Genomic DNA, 20,912 nt, shown 5'->3' on the forward strand with positions numbered 1-20,912 from the left:
ACACACACACACACACACACACACACACACACACACACACACACACAGAGGTACTGTGCCAACCCTGGGGTCAGATTAACAAAAAACAAACAGGGCTGACCCTCAAGGGGCTTGCCTTCTCCCAGGAGGAAGCAAAACATACACAAACTCGGTGGTATACACAAAATACCTCAACAAAAAGGCCCAGTGCTAATGGAGGGAAGGGGTGGAAGGCCGGGAGGGGTCTTTCTGAGGACCGAGTCCAGTGGGCTTGGGAGAACACAGACCATCTATTCCTCTTAATTAAAATCCACAAGGAGTAAAACCTCTCCCTCAGTTTCCCCAATGCGTTCCCATCAGGCTGGAATTTCTCTTGCCCTGTTCTCCACGCTACTCCTCGGCCCAGCATCCAACAGGATCTCAGATGAACAACTCTTTTAGAAAATTAAAATTTGGGGCCCAAGTGACAACTTGGTAGGAAATCAAAGGTCCCTCGAAGTAGTAAGGGATCACTGGTTTCCCAGCCGCTGCTAAGGCCCAGACCTAACCTCTACGGTTCCAGCAAGCGCTCCATGCATTTTGCAGGGGGAAAGGAGGAAAAATCTGTCGTAAGACCCTGATCACCCTCTCCCTGTAAACATCTAGATTTCAAAAGACAGAAAAAGTAGGTTCCCTCCCGGATGGCCAGGCTCCCCTTTGTCTCTGGCCGACACTCAGAGCGAGATATGAATCCAATCTCCTCTGTGTCCTCCTGCTCCTTGTGGGGGGCTCTCTTCTAAAGAGCTGCCCTGAGACTTTGTAGGTGGGCTGCATAACTCAGCACAACAGTGAGAAACACTGTGCATCTGAAAGCCCTAAACAGTCAGCGTGGTTTTCAGATGCCTGTGTAAACCAGCTCTGCCTGCTGCAGGTGGATGGATGGGCAGGTGAATGCAGCCAAGGACCCCAAAAAGCAGAGCTCTGGAAGTTGAGGGAACTCCCTCCTCCCACCCTGGCATGGGGGCTGGGCAGCACTCTCCTGACCCACCCAGCAGTGTTATTTTTTAAAGCATTTAAATTACCTAAAATTTATTATTTTAAAACTTAAAATTATTAAATTCATTTTAAAATTAAAGTTTATTAAGTTATTATAAAACTATTTTCCTAATTGCAAAATTATTAAAATTATAATTTTCCTACTAATTTTGCTAACCCTAAAAACATCAAAATCACCAGACAAGATTTTTTAAATATATGTAATACACATAAAGGAAGCTGCTAATAAGCTCTGCTTTTGTCTCCCCAGTGCACAGGAAATGCTTGGTGACTGACTGACTGACTGTTCAATGGAAGGTCAGGAAGAAGGCCTAGTGACTATGCTAGTGAATGTCACGGAAGGATCCCATATTAGGGTCTGATTTATTACTTAAATATTCATGCCCTTCGGAGGGAAACGGAAAGAAAGAACTAGCCAGCCTGCCACCGACTCTGAGTTTGGAGTCAAAAGACAAAAGAAGGCAGGCAGCCGGCAAGTCTGGACAGAATGCTGGACTTGGAGCTCTGAAGATCGGGGTTCGAATTCCACCTGACAGCACTGATGTGCTCTGTATCCCTGATTAGGTCACAATCTCTCTAAGCCTCCATCTCCTCATCTGGAAAATGGGGGGGCTGAACCAGATGCTTTCTAAGGGCATGTCCTAAGTCTGAGGCCTGGGAGTCTTCACTCGGGTTTGCCGGCCGTGGGGGGTAATGCCACTTTTTGTTTTGTTCGGTCATTTTCAGTCATGTCACTCTTTTGGCAGAGATTCTGAAGTGGTTTGCCATTTCCTTCTGCAGCTCATTCTATAGGTGAAGAAACTGAGGCACACAGGGTTAAGTGACTTGCCCAGAGTCACACAGCTAGTAAGTGGGAGCCTGGATTAGATTTGAACTCCCAGGATGAGCCCTTCTCCACACCAGGCGCAGAGCTCCACCCACTGCACCACCGAGCTGCCCGGGAGCTTGGGCAAAATCCCCTAGTGCCCCGTTTCTCCAGCTGTGGAAGAGGGGTTTGGAGTTGATGGCCGGAAAAGGCCCTTCCTGCCCTAAACTGATGATCTAGCTAGCAAACAGACTGGAGAGCTGATACCAGAGAAACTTCAGGCTTCCTCGAGGCCCTTCAAGGATGACCATGGGGAAGAAGGCTCGGTGCCCAGCCCGCCCCACATGAGTGACGGCCTCAGGCCCCAGCTGGGCCCCAACCTCCCCCATACGGACATATTCCCCTACGACCACCAAGTATGAGTTCAAACCAACTGAAATTTGTTTTCCATTAGCCAACGCGAGCCACTTAAACACGCAGAACAGAAGTGGATGGAATCTGAGAGCCTCCAGGTGGGGCATGAAGCATCTTACAACATCTGAAACGTTGTCATCCTTAGACTTGTCTCTCCTACTCACTAAAGACGGGGGAGGTGGTGTCCTTCATTCTGAAAGTGGGATTTAGCATCAAAACTCACCAGATATTACTAATGTAAATCGAACTGGTTCAAAAGTAAACAAAATATTTACATTTTTAAATCCCCTGCTTGAGCTAGATTAGCCCCTAATGCCAGTTAATTCAAGTAGAAGGCTTTCTGCAGCTCCCTCCAGGCCCTCCCTCTGGATTAATTTAACTCCCCTTTCAAGGGGAGGGTTATTTTTGACACACTTCTCACAAATGCTAATGAAGATCTGGACAGCAGAATCCCAGGCCTCCCACTTCCAGAGCCAGCTTTGAAATGTGTGTGTTTTCTAAAAGAGCTGATCCTAGAAAACCATCCAGGAATTGAGAAAGCCCCAAAGGCTGCAAAGGAAAGTGGCAGCCCTGCAGGGTGAGAGAGGGAGGGAGGGCAGCGTTGTGTTTTCAGGCTAGCTGCTGCTCCTGGGAAGCAGCTGAGAAACTTGGCCCCAGGTATGGGGCAGCTTTTGCCCATGCTTTCTGGCAGCCCCCAGGCCAGCATCCAGATGGTGAGCAGAAGACATTCTTCTGCCCAAGGGCTGCTCTACTTGGGAAGGCAATGGAGGGCTGCAGGGGAGGTCAAATGGGGGGAAAGGCCCCAAAAATGATCCTTAAAACCCCCAACAATCCTCCCACCAAAAAGCCCAGGAGCTGAGGCCAGCCCTGAGGGTGGGGGAATATGGTAGTGAAACCTCCAAGTCTAGGTCAGGGTACCTCATGGGAGAGGAGATAAGGAGGGGGCCACTACCCCGGGGGGTCAATCAGGAGAAGTGGGGCAGGGTGATTCCCATCCTCAGAGCCTGCTGCAGGCTGGAGGGGGGCTGGAGCCAAGAGGGATGACCACCCTGGACACTCACACACCAGGCTGTGTGATCCTGAGCAAGTCTCAAGCCTCTCTGGATTTGAAGTTCCTGACGGAAAAATGAAGCTAACAACAGTATCTACCCCTTCAAATAGCAGTTAATGTTAGCTCATTAGTAACCACATTGAGGTAGGGAGCTCCCTGAGACCTCTATCCTCCTCTCCGCTCCTAGATCACGAGATATTAAGTAACAGAACCCAGGGTCAAAGTCAGGCTGCATTCTCTGACCTTCCTGACTCCAAGTCAGCCTGGTGTCCAATCCACCACCTATGTAAAGGTGTTTCATAGTTGCAAAACTACATATAAAGAACGCTGTGCTACTCTTATTGACTCAGGAGCAGCAGGCAGATAAACCCCTCTAGTAAGAAGGGGCTGGTGTTCCTGAGAGCCTCCCAGAGGCAGAGGGCTGGGGGTGGGGAAGGGAATTTAGAAGGGACTAGGAGACAAAGTACAGGAAACTGACCCCCTGCAGGAGAACTGAAGACAAAACTGCACCCATCTAGATAAGATCGGGGCTCAGGAGGGAGGAGGGGCAGCAGACCTTTGAAATGCTAATTAACCAGGGCGGGGCTCTCTTCACTTCTTCAAAAACAAGCCCCCACCCCAAGCTGCAGCTAAGTGCTAGAAGAAAATGCAGCAGACTGTGCAGGGTAACAAACATGACTGCTCCCCCATGGTCCCAGGCTGGGCTGCCCAGGCTTCCTCTGCTCCTGGGACTCAAGAAATGCTCCCTGCCTGCCTGACTTGTATTGGCATCCTGGACCCGCTTCAGAATCAGAATTTGGGGAGCATAAAATAGAGGGGAGACAAAAGAAACCAATTCTACTAAAACACAGTCATCAAACTATTCTTAAAATCAATTTCCCAGAGTCCAGGTTAATATCATCTGATACACCGCCTACAAAGCCAAGCAAAGCCAAGCAAAGCACACGCGTGGCCAGCCACTGGCTCCCCGGTGCCCGACCCTCCTCTTCTTTCCCTTTTGCATTTGGAGATATTCATTTCTGAAGAGGAAAAAGGGAAAAAAAGCAATCAGTGGAGGAGCTTCTATTTTGCAGATGAGGAAACTGAGGCACGGTGCTACAGATACCATCCCTATTTTCCAGATGAGGAAACTGAAGGTCATTTGAAGTTTCACGCTGCACTAAGACTTTAGAAACAGCCCGTATATGAAGGCGGCAGAATTCAGATCCTGGTGGTCCCCCACAACCCCAAGCCCAGTGAATGCTTTCTTCTGCTCTCAGGCCCTGAGGTGAATCTGTTGCCCTCAGGGAGCTGCCATTCCCTTGAGGAGGACAGCAGGGCAACAGCTAGGCCTATACAAACTAACTTGAGCAGGGAAAGATCACAAGCCAGTAGGGGCGGCGGGAAGGGGTTTCTGAGGAAGGCAGTACCCAAGCTGGATTCTGCAGGATGGCAGGTGAGGAGAGAGAGCATTCCAGGCAAGCAGGAGAGCCCCTACAAAGGCCCAGAGGTGGGAGGTGAACACTCAGAATGGAATGGAGGTTTGTGAAGTAGGATAATGGGGAGTTAGTGTGGAAAGGCAGAGAAGGCCAGATCAGGAACCAGATCCTTGGGCAGCGGGGAGCTCTTTCTATTTGGTGCTGGAGCAGCAGAGGTAAGAAAAGCCAGAGGGAGACCTTGGGACAAGTGACCACAATGGCGGCAGGGCGGACAGTCTGCTGACAACTCCTGGCTGGGCCAGGAAGAAGCAGCACCAGCTTTTTTTCCTCTCCTTTAGGAATTCAAGCCTTTCCTCTTAAAACCCTATCCCTCCCTAGTACCCAGCCACTGAGCCCCACCCCCAAGGCCCTCCAGGCAAGGATTTGGGGGGCAGCCCCCCCACCAAGGCCCCCCAGGCAAAGACTTGAGGGGGCAGGAGCCCTTCTGCCCCTCCCCTCAAGCAGGTCCAAAGGGTGAGGGGAGTATCCAGCCCAAAGCCTCCCTCCCACCCCTGGGTGTTTAAGGCCAGAATTAACCAGACTATACAAGAGATAAGTCAATTCAATCAATGTCTCTCCAGTGCTATCCTGTGTGAGGCTCCCTTAGAGGCTGCCAGGATCATAAAGTTAAAATGTGCTAAGTGCCTGAGGGAGGTCAGAGGGGCCTCTCCCTGCCAGCTGCAGCTGGCCCCTGAGCAGGCACCCTGGGCACCAGGCCTGGCAGCTGGGGGTGCTGGGACAGGACCATGAAACCTGCTGGGATGGGCTGGTCACTGGTCAGTGGGTCAAAAAACATTTATGAAGCACCTACTGTGTACCAGGCACTACGCTAAACTCTGAGAATACAAAGAAAACAACATAGCCTGCCCCTGCAGGGAGCCAATGGGGGACAAGATACAGAGGACAAATGGGGAGAATGGGGAGGGGTGTTGGGAAAGGCTTCCTCTAGAGGGTGGGACTGATGGGGCCTAAGGGCAGCCATGCAAAGTGGCCACAGTCTCTTAGAAGCCACTGTCACTGGGCGGGGTGGGGGGTATGAATGCCAAGTATCCTAGTGGGGTGAAGGGTGACATTTGAGAACAGTGGAGGGTGGAGATCGATTAAGCAGTGGAGGGAAGGGTGTTCTCTGTCCGTCGGGAGACACGGGTGGCAGAGAGACCAATCCACAGGCAAGGGAGGGTCTGTCGGCCTGAACCACGGCCGGTGACAGTGCCAGGAGAGAAGCCACAAGGATAAAAATCACCACGGGGTGGGCAGCGTGGAGGCCAGGATGGCACCAAAGTGGTGAAGCTGAAGGACGGGGAGGAGGTTGGTGCCCCTAGCAGGAACAGGGAGGGACGTGCAGAGGTCAGTTTGGGACATCTGGAGTTTAAGGATCTTTGGGACTTCCAGTGTGAAATATCTACGAGGTGGATGGAGGCGTGAGTCTGGGCGTCAGGGCTGTTAGGTAGATCTGAGTCGTCAGCAGGGATGATGACTGAGCCTCCAGGAGCTGAGGAGATCACCAAGGGAAAGAGTCGGAGGGAGAAAAGAAGAGAAGAGAAGAGAAAAGAGAAGAACAGGGCCCAGGCCAGAGCCCTGCTCATGGTCTCATGGAGGTGAGAGGACTGATGCTATGCGGAGAGGAAGGCATTCCAAGGAAAGCCCAGGGAGAGGAATGGGCCTTGAGTCTCTGCCTTGGCGTCACAGGCCTTCTGGCAGACCTGAGAAGCCCAGGACCCCTCTGCAGAATGTTTCTGGCCTGACATTAAGAGCAGAGATTGCTTTTGGGTGTAAGATCACAGATTGAGGGCTACGGGACCTCTGAGGCTGTTTAGTTTCAGCATCTTGTTTTACAGGTGTGGAAACTGAGGCCAGAGGAGGTTGTGTGACTTGCCTGAGGCCATACAGGTAAAGGTGAGATGGGTTATGGAGGATGGTCCAAATTCCACAGTTTGATTAGAAACAGTGAGGAATAAGGTAGAAAGTGCTTCACCTTGACCCTGAGCGACAGGTTCCATGGCATACTTGATTCTGGGGTCAAAAGAGGTATTTAAAGGCAAGTTAAATTGGGGGAGGGAAGGGAGTAGAGTCCAGGGGCCTGGGCTTCTTCAGCCTAGAGGGGAGGGCACCAGTTGGCAGAGAGCACCTGGCCAGCCATGAGATGACAAAGAGTTGCCCTAAGGCCAATGGGAATTCAAGGACTGGAGGACAGGCCCCCAGGATGCAGGATGGGTAGCAGGGCTGAAGCTGACACATGTGGCTTGAGTTTTTGAGACCAGAGATGAATTACCACTGGCCCCCAGGTTCTAAGGGAGGATCCCACTGCTAAGAACAGCTGGGGCATCAGACCAAGCACATCCAAAATGGCTTGGTTATCATCCGGGCCAACTAAGGGTTGGGTTCTAGGTTCCAGATGACCATAATAATAACGCCGAGGCTTCACGTGTTATCACAACAGCCTGGGCCTTCGACGTTCCTCTCTACATTTTAACTAAGAAGGAAAGTGAGGAAGGAGGCTGGGTGACTTTCCCAGAATCACAAAGCTAGTAAAAATCTGATTTCAGGTGTTGTCACCCACAAGCAGAGATGACAAGGTGGCTCTTGTCAAGGTTAGATCAAGACATGCAGGGAACAAAATGTGCCTTTGTCATGAGAGGTGAGCATGGATGCAGGTCTAGTCCTGGAAGAGCAGAGAACTAAGGTATCCAATGTCCTCCTTTTACAGATGAAGAAACTGAGGCCCAGTGAAGTTAGGTCACATATGTCCTAAGTGAAGAAAGTCAGGATATAAACCCAGGTCCTAACTCCAGTACGAGGACTCTCTCTCCTACGCTACAGCCCCCAAACAAGTGGCAGCCCACATGCAGTCTGCCATCTTTAAGATAGGCTGAAGGTCACCAACCCCTGCCTTGTTTATATCCTGAAAGGTCCAGTGAGAGGTAATTCCATCCTTCTTCCTTCCCGCTTTGTCTCCTCTACTTGGGAAAGAAAATCCTATAACCCAAGACACATTCAATAGTAGTTTTTCTTTTTGTTTCAAATTTTTTCCCCTTAAAAAACTGTTCAGGATGCCTTAAAGCAAAGACCACAAAATGCTGAAAAATTTGCAGGGATAATCTGGGTGGAACTAAGGATTCTGGGAAAAACTGACTATGTCAAACCATTTGGAATTCCATTAGAAAGGTGACTAAATTATTGATATCCTCTGGCACTGAGCTCCATACTCGCACAAAAGATTTCATCCTGAAATCTTCAAAGTCCCTCTTTTGGTGGTCAGAGGGCAGCCCCTCTGGTTGGGGGGCAGAATCCTGGGCCTGGACCGCCATTTTCTCCTTCCCACACTCACCCTGGCCTCTCTAGGCTCCCTTCAGGCCGCCCTTGACTCTGCCTGGCCAGGCCCTGGCCTGGTCCCCTGGCCCCGCTTCCAGATGTGGCCATCTGCCTTGCCCAGCCCTCCCTCTTTCCCTTTAATGTGTTAACTTTCCCCTTCATTATTATATTCCTTTAGAGTAAGAACTGCATCGTTTATTTATATTTATAACCCCCATCTTAGTTCAGTGCCTAGCATACAGCAGGCACTTAATAAATGTTCTATCCATCTACCCTTTGGAGAGTTGGGGGAACACGGACATGGGCTTTATTGGTCACTGTGCTTTGCTTAGAATTATCCCTGAGTGGATTGTTCCATGGGTGAAAAGTGGGCTGAGGTTTCCCTATCCTCCCCTCACTTTTCTTATGAGAAGGATTCAGAGAGATGTGTGATCTTACCAGTGGCCCACCCCCGGAGAGAGTGCCAGACCTGGAGTCAAGACTCATCTCACTGAGTTCAAATCTCAGCCTAGGACACCTCCTAGCTGTGTGACCCTGGGTAAGTCACTTCACCCCATTTGCCTCAAATGAGCTGGAGAAGGAAATGGAAAACACTCCAGGATCTTTCCCAAGAAAACCCCAAATGGGGTCATGAAGAGTCAGACACAACTGAACGACGACAACAACTTGTTAACAGTACCTATCTCCAGACTCTACTTCTAACCCACAGTGGCCAGTGCTGAGCCCAAAGTCAGATGATCCCAGTTCAAATCCAGCCTCACACTTAAGTCACTTAACCTCCGTTTCCTCATCTGTAAAACAGAGGTAATACCAAGGTTGTTGTAAGGATCAAATAAGTTAAGTGCAAGGTGCTTTAGCACGGTGTCTGACGCAAAGTTGGTGCCACAGAAATGTTGGCTTAAATTATTAGCTGTTAAGCCTCTCGCTCCACCCCAATCGTTCTGGTCCCCCACAAAGGACCTGACTACAGCCGAGGCAGCCTTCCTCCAGGGCTCACTGTACTGTGGGCACCAACACAACACTGGCGCCTTCTATCATTCGCCATCCTCCCTTCCACCCCTCCTTTCTTTCCAAGCACAGAAGCACTTAACGATGCATTGTTTACCTCATTTTTCAGTCCCTGACAACAAGCCTTAAAACCAGGTCTTTCTGAGATGAGCTTGTGTTTCCTTTAATTTTCCAAGCTTCCCAAAGTGCCTTCCTCACCACTCCCAGGGAATTAAGTAATGGCGCATTAGTGTCCCTGTTTTCAGATGAAGAAAATGGGGCACAGAGACTTTGAGTGACTTGCCCAAGGTCACAGAGCTAGTCAAAGTCAAAGGCAGTCACTGGTCTCCTGCCCGGAGGCACAAAGATCTCTCCAAGAGAGACAGTCAAGATGGCGGCCTGGATGGCACGATCTCCCATCCTCAAAGCTCAAAGGTTTATGGTTCCATTTATCAAGCTCCTGTTTCCCTACCATTTCCCCCCAATGGTGGCCAGTAATATTGACAGCACTGTGCACACACACTTGGTGCTGAAGACAATGGCTCAGACCTTCTGAAAATATTTTTTTCTTTTTTTAAAGTATTGCAATGTTATTGGGTCCAAAATGGTGCCAGGTTTAAGTGGATCCAAAGCCCCAGAATCACAGGGACCACTGCGGCCAATCCATACTTGCCCTGGCCTCGAACGCTTGACTAGAGCTATGCCATATATTTCTAAGTCTTCACTCCTGCCTCCTCCATCCTCAGTCTCTCCAACTTTCTTCATAAGATACAATTTCAAGGCCTTTCAACAAAAGATTTACAACTGAAAGGGACATGAGGTCATTAGTCTAATTTCTTCATTTTACAGATGAGGTAACTGAGGCCCACAGAAGTTTAAGAGCAAGTCACACACATTTTTATGTGCTAAGCACTGAGGAAACAAAGAATGGCAAAAGGTGATCCCTGCCCTCAAGGAGCTTGGAATCTAATGGGTTCATAAGGGTATCTTCTAACTTTCTAGTATACACTAAAACTGCACCCAAAGGCAGGAAAAGCATGGTGGATTAAATCAATCCAGTTAGCTTTTTTTTTTTTAAAGGCAATTGGGGTTAAGTGACTTGCCCAGGGTCACACAGCTAGTAAGTGTCAAGTGTCTGGTCTGAGGACGGATTTGAACTCAGGTCCTCCTGACTTCAGGGCCGGCGCTCTATCCACTGCGCCACCTAGCTGCCCCAATCCAGTGAGCTTTTACAGGATGTGTTCAGGTCAATGGAGGCAGAGCCCACATTCAATAGGATTCCAAAGAGCAGTTTTAGGGGACATACCCCATGAGTGCCTACAGTTGTGAAAATGCAACGTGGCAAAATCCACAATGACCACAAGATGGAGGTGTTATTCCACCAGTCAGTCTTCCCTGTAAAAGGTTCCTGTAAATATCCTATGGGAATTTATAAACATATGTATATATACACCACACAGTATTTACCTATAATTTAAACAACTTTTCAGAACAGGTCACGGGATGGGTGTGTACATGAGTTCTTGGGCACACGATCGGCCCTGCCCTCGAGGAGGTTACAGTTTACTCAGTAGAGATAGCACACAGAAGAAGCAGGAAAACCGTGCATATACAATGGAATCCTAATTAATCTAATTCTGCCCATGCTGCTGCTGCTGTTCCTAGAGAGTATTTATAGAGCAGCCTGGCAGAAGGAGGATGGTGGGATGCCTGAGTAGGCCTCAGCAGCTCCGCCGACCCAGGCCTTTCGGAAGAGGCCTTTCAGGCAGGCCTGGTGAATGGGCTTCTTTGAGATCTGCAAGGCATCATTCAGCCGCGTCCCCAGGAGCAATCAGAGGCTGACCTCCCTGATGACTCCTGAATCCCGTTTGGCAACCTTGCTGCTCACTGATGAAAAACACCCCCGCCCCCAAAAGGAAGGGCCAGGAGGGAGAGGGGAGCCCAGAGCTTGCTGGAGCGTGTACGTTGTACAGAAACAACTGGGATCGATGGTTTAAATCATACTGGGAAAAGAATGGAGGAACCAGAGCGGGAGTTCTAGGCTAGCTATTGTCTCCATTCAAATTAATTCCTTATGAAATGGAAAATGAAAAAAGCAAATGAACCTAGAGAAGAAAGTTTATTAGTGGAGGCTTCCACTCCACAGTGGATGCACCTCACCCGTCTTTTCTTTGACTGGAGGCAGGGGAGTGATGCCCCGGATGCCCAAGGAAAATATGATAATACAGAAAAGTGGAATTCCCCAACTCTCTTCTAGAGCCTCTGCCCTTGACTCAAGCAGGGGTGGGTGGTCAAAAACAACTTGGGTTTGAACATCAGCTAAGTGACCCTGGGAAACTCCCCTGCCCTCTCCAGCCTTGTCTCCTCATCTTTTAAATGAGGAGGTCTGTCCTTCCCGAAGTGGAGGGCAGGAGGCATACCAGTACTACACGCTGCATACAATCTCAGACTTGGCCTCGTTCAGTCAGTTCTGATTAACTTGTTTTTTTTGTTAAGGAAAGTCTCATTTAGTAAGGGAAGGGGGGCAGGCTACACTCAGAAATTACTATGATGGAAAAACAAGAAGGTATCAATTAACCTTTTTTTTTTAAATGAGAGAGTTGGACAACACGACCTTCAATGCCCCCTCCAGCTCTGCGTCTGTGATCCTCCATCATCACAACCCAAGCAGTGGCGGAGAAGCAGGAGCCCATCTGGGGAGGCCCAAAGCTCTGCAGGAAATGAGTTGTAGGAAGTGGGTTTTAAGAGATCTCTGGAATGCTGGTGTCAAAGGAGATCACTGGAGGACAGCCGGCCTCTGGCTCTGCCCAGCTCTCCCCATTTCCCCATCCTCTCCCTCCCCCAACACACACGCACACACACACACACACACACACACACACACACACGCACACACGCACACACACATACACAATGCACCTCCCTCCCCACCCAAAACAACCAACTGGAATTGGTCCCAATCTGAGACATGGCACCTCTGCTGGGCCCTGCCCTTGGTGACCCAAGGCAAAATTGGCTACTTTCTTTCCCCCAAAATAGAGGCCCCTCAGAGTCCCAAAAGGACATCCTAAATCCTTCACTAAGGGTGAATCACAACATGAAGCAGTATTTTTAAGTGTTCTGAGACTAGAGGCATGAATGCAATTTTTAAAAAATTCTTCTTCTTCTTTTGGGGGGGGGCAATTGGGGTTAAGTGACTTGCCCAGGGTCACACAGCTAGTAAGTGTCATGTGTTTGGTCTGAGGCTGGATTTGAACTCAGGTCCTCCTGACTTCAGGGCCAATGCTCTATCCACTGCATCACCTAGCTGCCCCTAAAAAATTCTTTTAAAAAGATAAGTGAAGAGTTAATTAATTTAATAATGATTATATGAACACCTTCTCTCTCCTTTACTGACAAGGATTAAGGTAGCTTTCAAGGATTTCTGGTGGCTTTTTAAAGTAGAAATACAGAGCACTGGCCCTGGAGCCAGGAGGACACGAGTTCAAATCCAGCTCCAGACACTCACTAGCTGGGTGACCCAGACTGCCTCCTCACCAACCCTTCCCAAAAAAATAGTAGAAATAGAGTACAGCACTTGGGTTCAAGAGATCTGGCTTCAAATCCCACCTCTGACACTAGCTGTATGACCACAGTCAAGTCATTTAACTTCTCTGCCTCAGTTCTATTGTCCATAAAATGGGGATGATAATAGCACCAATCTCATATGGCTGTTGATCAAATGAAAATGTATGTAAAGCCTTCTGTAAACTTTACAAGAACTGATGCAAAGTGCAGCAAGCAGAACCAGGAAACCACTATTTACCAAGACTGCAAAAGGTAAACAGAATGGAAACAAAACCAAAAATTGAAAATAAACCCTCTTTAATTCATGATCAATCTTGGCCCTAAAGAAAAGCTGGGTGAATGAGCCTCTGTCCCTCTCTTCTTTCCAGAGGTGGGAGACTATGGGAATGGAACACTGTACATACTGTTGCATTTGTAGATAAATGGGTGAGTTTTGCTGAAACTACCTTTCTTTTCCCCTTCTTTTAAATTCTTTGCTCTAAAAGAAGATTCTCTGGGAGGGGAAGGAGAGAGGGACATTTTGGGAAGTGAAGATGTAGAAATAAAAAGGAAGTGAGGGAGGGAAGAAAGGAGGAAGAACTCAAAGGAATGGCGATAGGGATGATTTGTCCAGTCCTCTACAAAGCACCTAAAACAAGAGGCAACAAGGTACAGGGAGAAGAAGGCCTGAGTTACAATCAGAAGAGACCAGGGTTTGAATCCCAGTTCTGCTAGTTACTTCAGTGCTGACTCTGAGCCTCAGTTCCCTCATCTGTAAAATAAGGGTCAGGATTATACTAGATGACCTTGGAGGTCCCTTCCAGTCCTAGATCCGAAATCAAATTCTACCTTGATGCTGCTGAAGGGGCAAGGGGGAGGGGAGACATCCTGGGTATTATTCACAATAATGACTAATGTGCTTATTATTAAAACCATCCAGTGCTGGCTTTTGAACCTGAAAGCCCCGCTCCCGTCTTGCTTCTGACAATCCCGGGTAAGTCAACGAACCTCTCTGGGCTCTCCCTGTGGGACTGAGGCACAGAGAAGGTGCCAGCCTGTGTTGGGAGGGGGAGCAGCTCTCCCTACCCTTCCTTTAGAGTAAGTAAGCACACCGCCCCTTGAGAGGGAAGCATGCATTCATAATCACAGCTGGAATCTACACTGCTCAACTCATTTCATTTGGGCCTCATCAAAACCCTGTGTCCAAGGCTGTATTAAAGGGACAATCACCCCTATTTGGGGCAGCCGGGTGGCATAGTGAATTAAGTGCTCTGGAGTCAGGAGGACCCAAGTTCAAATCTGGCCTCAGATATGTACTAGCTGTGTGACCCTGGGCACGTCACCTCACCCTGTTTGCCTCAGTTTCCTCATCAGTAAAATGAGCTGGAGAAGGAAATGGCAAAGCACTCTGGTATCTCTGCCAAGAAAACCCCAAATGGGGTCACGCAGAGTCACACACAACTAAAACAACTCACAACATCCCTACTTCAGAGATGTGGAAACTGAGGCTTTAAGCAACTTGCCATGGGGTCACATCCATTAAATGAGGAAGGCAGGATTCAATTCTGAGTCTGCCAGCCCCCAGGCCTTGCTGCTATCTACTTTCACATGAATAAACTTGTCTGATTCTAACGACCATCCTATGTGGCAGAAGATGGGGGCAGATATTTTTAAGCCTGTTTTAGGAGGAGGAGACTGAAAGACAAAGATACTAATGGACTCCACACACCAAGTAGGGGGTGGAGCAGAAGGTCCTGAATTGACAGTCTGGAGACCCTGGGGGGTTGAATCTCCAACCTGCTACTTACAACCAGCAACGCTTTAAGAAATTCACTTGAGTTGTCTGGGACTCAGTTTCCTCATCTGAAGAATGATGTAACCTGGATCAGAGCCCTCTGAAGTCTTTCAGTTCTAAAACCCCAAGACCCATAAGTTTTATTTGTCTGTCGGGGGACTTTCCCTATTGGAATTCACCTTCAGTATCAAGAGAAGCCAAGAGAGAATAAGATTTCTGAACACCTGTCTTCTGCAAAGCCTTGCTTGGGCCAGGTGGTGTTCATGACTCCTGTCTCTGACGAGATGCTGTGCCCAATCCTGGCTGTGCCCGCCTTCCTTCCAGTCACTCCCAGGCCCCCACCCCTACAGCTGAGAACTTTTAAGACAAAACAAAACCTTCTCGTGTGTGTGTTTCAGGCAGGGTGGGATCCGTTTCAATATCTCCAACCTGGAAATTGCCAGGTGGTTCTTCCCAGCGTCACTCCCTCACCTGCAAACTTAAGTGACCACCCCAGACTACCTACTAAGTGGATGCAGAGGACAGTGCCTGCCGGAAGTGGGGAGGAAACAGGGAGGAGTGGCCCCCTCCCTCCAAACCCATGCCCAGAAGCAGTTCAGTGGCCTAGCTGACAGTGCTGCTGGACACAGGGGCCTTCCAATCCTGCTTCAGACACTTGAAGGCTATGTGACCCTGGACAAGTCCACTAACCTCTCTCAGTCTGGTCAGTAAGTCTTAAGTTCAAATCCAGCCTCAGATACTTACTAGCTATATGACCCTGGGCAAGTCATTTGACCTCTATCTTCCTCAATTTCCTCACCTATAAAATGGGGGTGATAACAGCACCTCCCTCCCAGGATTGTTGTGAGGATCACAAGGTTTTACAAACGGTAAAGCCCCAAATAAATGACAGCCCTCGACATTATCTAGAAAGTCAAAGGCTGCGCCACACAGCCTCAGTCCCTACACCAGGAGTCTGTGGTCAGCTCTTGGTGCTGAGCTGTGGGAGGCCATTACAAAGCAGGCAGACCAACGCGGGGCACCCAGTCCAGTATAGCCAGACTTTTGTTCAGGTCCCCTCCAGAACCCTTACAAAGCATTTCCTCCCTCTCTCTCTGCCCGTTGTCCTTTCTCACGCTCCCTCCTTCCCTCCCTCTCTTAGACCTAGACCAGAAAGGGAAGGACCTCCAGAGCGAATGAGTCCAACCCTCTCATTTTACAAAAGAGGAAACTGAGGCACAGAGAAAGTCACAGAGCTAGTTAGTATCAGGTGTGGGACTTAAAACCAAGTTCTTCCAGACTCCGGGAAGGCAGCGTGCCCCCACCCACCCACCACAGCTACATCTTTGAATAGCTTTAAGACACTAAAAGTGGGGGGGGTGTAAGGTGAGGGCCAAGCCCCTCGCCCCAACTGCAAGTAGAAGGTGGAAGAGTCCTGCGTTCCTTCCATTTGCTTTTGGCTGGTCCAGTTTAATTCCTTCCTGGTTTTGGTTTTGGTTTTTTTAACCATTTCTGGGTCTTTACTTGTCTCTATCACTGTTATTTCCCAGGAGAGATGCTGAAAGAACAAGCAAATCCCAGCCTTCTGCACAGGCCTAAATGCACCGTCCTCCATTTATTTCTTTTTCTCTTTCCAGCCAACTCTCAATTCTCTTTGCTAAGGCAAGATACAGAGCAAGAACAGCTCTGCGTTTGGCTTGGCCATTTCGGAGAGGCCAGTCAGCCCATTCTACTCTGTAGCCAGTCCAGGCACCTCCTGGGAACTCAGCTCTCCATTAGCCGAATGGGCCTCGTAAGCCTCACTGTGAACCATAAGGTAAAGACAGCAGGGATGTGGGGGATCATCTAGTTACATGAAAAGTAAGCATCAGCACCACAATTCGAACCCAGGTCTTCTGACTTTAAAAAGTCACTGTTCTCTTCACAATAACTAAACCCAATAAAAACGTTCACTTCCCTCTCTCCTTGACCCCCCCCCCCCACCGCCAAGGGGATGTGAACCAGCAAATACAAATTTCTTATATTTCCCCCGGTAACACTTGGAGCGGGGTACAGGCCATTATCTGTTCCCACAGCCCTAAAAACAGGAAGCAAAGGGCAAGTTTTTGTTTGTTTTGTTTTTTAAGGGGGTAACTTTAAAAAATAAAAACAAGCCCCTAACCAGGCAAGCTGCAGCCTCTGATTAATAAAAAATCTCCCAGAATGCTCCTCAAGGAGGGGGTGGGGCATCCTGATCAATGCAACATGTGAGGAGAGTAGTCAAAGGTCAAAAGGAAATGATTAATCCCACACAGCAAAGGGGCAGGATGGGCCCAGGCCGCTGTGCCCGCCAATGCCTCCCTGAGGAAGCAGGCCAAAAGACCCTCTCGGTAGAGCCCAGCTCACCCAACAGCCACGCCCCCACAGCATAGCTGGTGCGCCATCTTTTCCCACTGGGGGTTCAATTTGCTTTTAAATGGAGCCAAAACTCAAGCTTCCACAGGCTTTCCTGCTTTTCTTTCTTTTTAAGCCATTTTTAATTGAGAACTGCTCTGTGATCATTTCCAGGTGCAGCTTTTGCCCCACCAAGAGATGAAACTGTCACAGAGAGGGTCCTACCCCACAATGGGAAGGCAGAAGAAGGCCAGCCAGGAGCTGTCAAGATCCCCCAAAGTCATCAGTCCTTGATACCCTGAAACTGCTTTTTCCCCAGTAGAATATAAGCTTATTGAAGGCAGGAGATGGTTCTCATTTATAGCTTTTACAAAGTAGGTACTTAATAAATAAATAACATTTGTTAAGCACTAATTTTGTACCCTGTACAAAACCATCTCTGTCTGTCCTCAAGCAGCTTGAACAGAATTAGACTCAATGGCCTGCTAGGAAAGCAAACCTCTACCCCATCTCTGCACCTCAGCTTTCTCATCTGTAAAATGAAAAGTTTGGGATAAAAGTCCTGAAGAAGAAATAATGAAAAACAGTGGGTGCCTACCAGGGCAGAATACTACATACATTATCAGACAAGGCTCTGGGCAGTTTGGGCTTGTTTTTCTTTGTCAAATTGGGGGGGGGGGGGGGGGTGTCAATCTGTCCGGGAGGTAGAGGAGGAAAATGATGGTATGATTTTAGGACATTTGTGAGCACATGCTGACCTCTCCATCCTAGTATTTGAATGCTGACTGCCAAAAATGCCCCACGTGGTTTGATTAACTCTTCTGTGAAAACGGCCCATTTCTGGTATCAACATTCTGGGCTCTTACTGGAAAAGGGGAAACATCAGGAGGCTTTTTTAAAAAACCATCAAAATCAAAAAGGTTATACACCTCAAGGTCGATGACCAGACGCTCATCAGTCTACACGTGCCCCGGCCTCTTGAAATACAATTGGAAAGCTGCCCCATCGTGTCCTGCCTGTCCTTTCCAGGCCCTTCCCTTTGCTGTCCCATTTCCAGCTCTTGTCTGGCCATCTTCATCTCTCCTGGGCTTCACATTCTCACCCACCCTCCCCCCCACTACACTGCTCTCTGCTCATGGCATCACTGACCTCTCAGATTATATTAAGTGATTTCAAAACGTATTGAGTTTTCCAAAAGGACAAAGGCCCTGAGCCCTTCAAATCTGCCTCTTACCTGCAGCAAGCCCAGCCCTCCCCTCCCTCCCTCCCCACCTGCCTCAGCCCGTTAAAGAGGCCTTTAGGTAACTGGATCCCAGAATCCTCCAGTCTGGCTTGTGAAACTGAGAAGGAACCTTTATCTCTCTGGTCTCGCCCTCAAGGAATCCCCCCAAAAGAACCTTCTTGTAACTACAGAAAGGGAAGGAAGGAGGAGGTTTCAAATGAGAACAACGAAGCCCACCCACAGTTTCATGGTCTTCAGCAAACTTGAGAGGCAAACCAATGAATGGGGATTGTTTCCCTTCCCCATCCAGCATCCAAGCCAGGGCAATCTCACAGGGAAGAGGAGGGAAAGACGCTTTCATTCTGGTCACTTTGGGTTGACCCAACCTCCATCCGGCTTAAGGGGACCCCAGCCCCATGATGGCTGGAGGGGATGCCAGCCGCCACTGCCCCTTTCTCTTTGCACCAGAACTATTGCATTTACCAAAGCAGGGCCATCTGGGGAACTCTAACGAGGAACCAAGCCTTGAAAAGCAATGTTTTGGGAAATCCCACTTCAAAAATGACTATATGAGAAATTGTAAAATATGGTCCAACAACCCTGACCTCACCATGCTATTTTTGGACTAACCATAATGCAAAGGCACCTTGGGCTCAATATTTTTCCAAGTATGGGAGAATATACAATCCAATAAATGATGTCATTTTGACATCATCTCTACCTCCTTTCTTTGCAGGGCTGAGGGGCTATGGGGGTACAATTATTGCACACACCCTGTCAGGAGACTTGTTTTTGCTCATCTGCCTTTTTCTCCTTTTTCTTCTTTGTTCAAAAGAATTTTGTTCATATGCATGACTGCATGGGGAGGCATGTATTAGCCATGAAGGGGATATAAAAACAGAGGATGTCACTTTTTAAAATGTAAGAAAACCACGCTGATTTTAAAGTTACTTACTCTTCAAGAAAAGGCAACAAGAAACAGTTGGGAAATTATAAAAAGAATGGACGCATAGAAGGGCCCCAAACACGGAGAAAGGGAAGGCCTGGGGGCAGTTCTAGTCTCTGTCCTTTTTCTCCAGAGTCCAGGACAGGTGGCAATAGCTCTCCAGAGGACCTCATCCCCTTGCCCCAGGTTGCAGAGCCTGGAAATGATGACCTAGGGATGGTGAAAACTTTAAGCACCCCGAGTGGCAGGGGCCACCAACCTTTTTCCAGGGCTAATAATGTAGCCAAAGTGATCATGTGGGGGTGGCCCCGACGGCAGCCAGTGGGGCCCAGGCCCTTGGGCCAGCAGCCTCTCTCACCTTTGTCTCATGCTTCAGCTGAGTAAGATGTTCTTACTCAGATCTGTGCCCTGGGTTCTTGGCAATCAAAGGTGGAACTGACTCAGCAAAGAGGGCTCAGCAAATCACAAGAATTTTCCAGGAGATTTTGAGTCAGGTCTTGGTGAGAGAGATTCAAGTCTCAAAATGCAGACACTGGAGGCCACGGCTGAATCTGCCATCCCACTCCTCACCCACAAAATCAGAAGTCCCTAAGCCTTGTCTTGCCCTCCCCGAAGCAGAGAAGGTTTATTAAGGAAGGTAGTGAGCAGGCCTCTGCCAAGAAAGGCACCAAGCACCTCTGGCCCTCTTCCCTCCTCCCAGCTCACTGTGTTCTTAGCCAGGATCTCTCTCCTCTTCCAAAGACCCTACCAGCTTTAAATCTTTGGTGCCATCAGCCTCCCTGAGGGCCCCCTCCCTGCTCTGAAGAGAATCTGAGCAGGAAAACGAGCTCAGGGGATCATCTGCCAATTCTGATAATTTTGGCCCATCTTTCTAGAGAACACTTAAGCTTCCAAGAAACTCATTTAGGCGCTTACCCCTACCAAAAGAAATGAAATTGCAAAGGCTGCTAACTTGGAAGTGTTTTGATGAAAACACACAGGCCTTGGGCCAAACTTATTATCCATGTTAGGCTTGAGAGATGCCGAACGGTCGACGATGGTGGCGGGTGTCTTTCCTCTGGCTATCGAGAGAGGAATTTCCACCATATTGTGCCCCTCTCATAGATGCAGACAGATAAATGGACGGACAGATAAAGAGATAGATGACAGAAGAACAAATAAATGGCTAGCTAGCTAGATGATTGATAGGTAGACAGGTAAGTAGATAAAGCTACATCTTTGTAGACATACACGGGGCAGAGCAGCCCCGACTGGCTTCAGAAAACAGCAAAGTAAATAAGCCAAGTCACCCTGTGCACACAAAGTGACCATCCCAGGGACTCCAACCCTCAATTATTTTAGTGACGGTCCTTGGCATTTCTTTGTGTTAGAAAATCTAGAGGAGTCACTAGGTCCCAGTCAGGGAGATCAATGATACTATCCGACCCAATCATCTCTATCCTCCTCTTCCCTTGGCCCCCAAACCCAATATCCAAATCAAGATGGAAACCACCCAACAGAATCCACCCACTCTCCTTCTCAGCCATAAGGGCCTAGGAATGCTGAGCCCTAAATGGCAAGGAGTCACGTCATCCGGCAAAAACTGGGTGAGGCACCTAGTACAGACACTAACAACACCCACATGTTGGAAACTGAGGCTCAAGGGGGTTGAAGGGACTGTTCCAGGGGTGCCCGGATAGTGGGGGGGGGTCAGTCTTGAGTCCTCACGGCCACCATGCTCCTGTCACTCCAGATTATCCAGGGCAGGGGCACAAAGGAGGCTATTTAAAGAAACAGGAACGATCCGGCACCCAACACACAGCTGGCTGACTTATCAACGGTCTATAACCAGGATTCGATTACACAAACATGTGCAAGGAACTGCCCTGTCCCAGACACTGAAGATGTACAATCAATCTCTCCTCTTAAGACCGGGGAAGGGGGGAGGAAGGGGAAATGCAACAATATGTATCCAAGCAACCACGGAAAATGTATCCAAAACAACGCAAATATTGAGGCTGGCGGGTAGAGT

The 20,912-nt window shown here is 48.8% G+C and overlaps 1 protein-coding gene across 1 annotated transcript in view; it reads right to left on the reverse strand.

The window, feature by feature from the left end:
- Nucleotides 1-20,912, reverse strand: part of LOC114050421 (E3 ubiquitin-protein ligase TRIM71-like) — an 83,206-nt gene that overhangs the window by 23,908 nt on the left and 38,386 nt on the right. The window lies entirely within an intron of this gene.

This window comes from Vombatus ursinus, unplaced genomic scaffold (genome assembly GCF_900497805.2).
Source record: "Vombatus ursinus unplaced genomic scaffold, bare-nosed wombat genome assembly UNPS02014799.1, whole genome shotgun sequence".
Lineage (NCBI taxonomy): Eukaryota > Metazoa > Chordata > Mammalia > Diprotodontia > Vombatidae > Vombatus > Vombatus ursinus.